This window comes from Heptranchias perlo, unplaced genomic scaffold (genome assembly GCF_035084215.1).
Source record: "Heptranchias perlo isolate sHepPer1 unplaced genomic scaffold, sHepPer1.hap1 HAP1_SCAFFOLD_55, whole genome shotgun sequence".
Classification (NCBI taxonomy): domain Eukaryota; kingdom Metazoa; phylum Chordata; class Chondrichthyes; order Hexanchiformes; family Hexanchidae; genus Heptranchias; species Heptranchias perlo.
The window spans coordinates 4,110,630-4,114,490 of NW_027139570.1; positions in this window are offsets into that span (position 1 = coordinate 4,110,630).

Sequence of the window (3,861 nt, forward strand, 5' to 3'; positions counted from 1 at the left end):
CTAAAAGTAGCGACCCAGGTTAATCAGGTCATAAAAAGATGAATCAAACACTAGGATTCATTTCTAGAGGGATAAAGTTGAAAAGCAAAGAAGTTATGTTAAACTTGTATGGAACCTTGTTTAGACCAGACTTGGAATACTGCGAACAGGTCTCGTCTCCATATTATAGACATAGGGGCATTGGAGAAGGTGCAAACAAGATTCACAAGGATGATACCAGAAATGAGAGGATATTCTTATCAGGAAAGACTGCACAGACTGGGTCTCGTTTCACCAGAAAAGAGAAGGCTGAGGGTTGATCTGATCGAGGTTTTTAAGATAATGATAGGATTTGTTAGGATAGATATAGAGAAAATGTTTCCACTTGTGGGGAGTCCAAAACTTCAGGTAATAAATATAAAATAGTCGCTAATAAATCAAATGGGGAATTCATGAGAAATTGCTTTACCCAGAGAGTGGTTCGAATGTGGAACTTGTAACTACGAGGAGTAGCTGAGGCAAATAACACAGGGGCATTTCAGGGGAAGATAGATCAGCACATGAGGGAGAAAGGTATAGAAGGATATGCCGATAGGGTTAGATGAAGTAAGGAAGGAGGAGGCTCATGAGCAGCATAAACGCTGGCATAGACTAGTTGGGCCGAATGGCCTGTTTCTGTGCTGTAGTTTCAATGTAACTCGATGTAATGGCTCTTTTCAGAGCCACCCTCTGTATCTGTGAAAGGGCTGGTTACTGTCTGAAGGGAGACGCTGATATCATGCTACCAGTGTGGCTTTAAGCTGCTTTTGTCTCGTTGTGGACGAGATGAGCTATTAATGGGACTGGAGTGGGGGCAGTGACCACAGTCCAGTACTTTAAACGGTGACTTATAGACCCTAGCCCACACATCACCAGATTTCTTGTATTTATTTAAACTACTTGCCATGCTGGGCTCGTAAAGAATCACCAGAACTGCTCGACTAACCTTTCTACATCTGTGGAATTCAGCTCTTCGCTCCATTTCTGTTCTATTTTGTTGGATTATTTACATAACGCATCAAACTCACTGGGGAATCACTGAAATGTAACTCTGTACAGAAACAAATAACAGTGAATTGCCTGGTGCCCAGGAGATCAGGAACATTACTCGCCTTTCGTCCTGTTAAAGAGTAAACCGTGTTTAGAGTCCACCGACCCGCTTTGGTTCCATATGGGGGATAAACAGAGAAATCGGGAGGGGAGGAGACAGTTAGAGTGACAGAGCGGAGATCGGCCTCTGATCTTCCAGCTCCACCTCCAGTTCTCTCCATCCGACAGTTTCAAACCGTTTATCGATAATAGAACCGAACCTCAGCGCTCCGCACAAACCCTGACAGACCCGGGCTTCATATTCAAGGATTCCCAAAACCCGAAGCTTTCAAATAAGCCCCGTTACAATGAGAAATCGTTAATATTCCTGCCTAAATACAGTCCATTCAATAACAAGTCAACTCGGCTCCTCCATTTCAGTCTGTTTCCCTGTTCTATCTCCCCACACATCCCCTCCCAGACGGGTTCAGCGTTTTACAAACACATTATTCCAGTTTATTTGGAGAATCCCATGTGTTGGGGTTTGAGTTATGACGCGGAGTTTCTCCACCAGTGTTACTATCTCACAGAGACTCTCGCCCTGAATCTGTGAAAAGATTATGACCATGAACTGGGACTGGAGCCGAACAAATCCCCAGTTACAGTGAGGCCCGGCCCGGACATCTCATTCTCTCTATTTTATATCAGACAGTATCCCACTTTCATGTCCAGCAATAGAGAGAGAGAGAGACAGTATCAGTCTTACACTTCCGAACTGTGTCCAAATCACGCTCAATAGCAGTATCCACCTTCATATACAGCACCAGAGAGAGAGAGAGGGAGGCAGACACGGTGAGAGAGACAGAGAGAGCGGTGAGACACAGTGACAGACAGACGTTAACAGTATTAGTTCCGGACTGACCGGTAAAGTGCCGTTTTATCCAGAAAGATCGCGTTGGAGAGACAGAAGATGCAATCTGATCTCTCACTGATATTGTACAAGGGTCAGACACACTATTAATCCCACACTCAGGGACAGTACAGAGAGGGACAGAAACAATGGGTCACATTTAACCCTCTGATGCCTGTTGTACTATCTGCAGTTTTACAGCTCAGGGCTGTTCGATATTACTCTCAGTGACCTACAGTTTCACTCCGGTTAAATTAATCTGCGACTGTTGCTGCCTGATATTAACCCGACACGGTCCCAGCAAATACACCGACTCCCACTTTCCTCCCATGTTTCTCCAGGATTGGTTTGAGAAATCCTCTCTCAGTCACACATTATAGGGGCCATTAATGAAGAGAATCCATTGGCTGATTTCACAGCCGCTCACTTTATCTCTGAAAGGCTCTTTACCATCAAAAGACCCCGAGAGAAACAGCAGGGATGGAAACATCTAGTTTAATAGTTGGAGATTGTAAAGTCAGTCTGGATTCCAGCGTTAGGCACTGGTGGAATCCCATCTGTTTCCCATTCGGGTTCCTGTTCCTGCACTGCCTGTGGACTCCATTCCCTCTGACCTTTCCCCCAGACCCACTTCCTTTGATCAGACTCGGAAAAATTCCAATTGGGGAAAGTTTCCATCGATTTTTGGATTGGGAATTGTGGGCGCCATTCCCTCAGTGAGCGGAAGAAGAAGGTTTGAAGCAGCCGGGAATGGAGAGATCACGGCCCCCGCGGGAAGGGAGCAAAGAGCAGCCTCGTTACAGCAGTTCATCGCTTCGGGACCGTGTCCGCGGATGGGCTCAGAGATCGGCATTGAGTCCGGGGGAAGTTCAGGGGGAGTCCGGGGGGCTGTTTGTAAGAGGCGGAGTGGATCAGGAACTGGTCCCTGAACATGGATTGAGAGGGGGGAAGGGAGAGGTCATTCTCGGGCTGTGTGTGTACAGGGTGTGTCCAGGGGAAGGGAGAGAGAATGGGAAGAACCTGCTATTAAAATCATTGCTGCTTTCTCTCCCCAAACCAGTAATGAATGGCCCTGGTTTATTTCCAGCCTCACCCTATTTATTGTGATTGGATAGTGAAGAGTGGAAACAGAGCCGGACAGTAAGGATGTGGGGAGTTATACAAAGAGCATCTATTGCAGGCTTCAGCTGAGAAGTGTGAAGCTCACATTTTAAACAGCGGCTGTTTGGTTTCGGTTGAACGGTTAGTCCCATGGGAGAGGAGATTAGAAACCTGACCAGTACAAACGTCCCTGCCCCATCGGGTCGTCCCATTCATGGATCGGTGCAGGGGTTGGGCCGTGTCTGGATGTCATTAAATTGTTGTAAAACAGCCCAACACATCTGGTATGCAGAAGCTGAGTGCTGCAGTAATGCAGTGGAGTCAGACACTGACACTGTTTGTATCACTGGATTTCATTTGTGGATATTCAAAATGATCATTAACAGAGATATTAAACTGATCACTTCTGTATTTTCTACCTCACGTGTTCCTGAGTAACAAGAGATAGTTTTCTTTCTCCAGGCAAACCCTTGAACGATCCAGAATAAATGTGATGCTTCCTCCGCCCGAGGCAGAAGGAACAGTGCAGCCAGCTCCTTCTCACACACAGTCGGTATATTATCACTCACAGAGCACAGAGACACAGACAGGTCATCAGTTCCACAGTCTCAGACAGCAGAAGTAGTCAGTCCCACACTGATCACAATTTCCAGAGACACATTTTCAATCCAACAGTCAAGCAGAGTAGGTGAGGCTGGCACTGTTCCATTCCCCCTAACTCAGTCCCGCTGACAGGTAGATACAAAAATCCCAGTCCAAAATCACACTCTCAGAGTGAAAGGCACTGTGTCAATCTCACAATA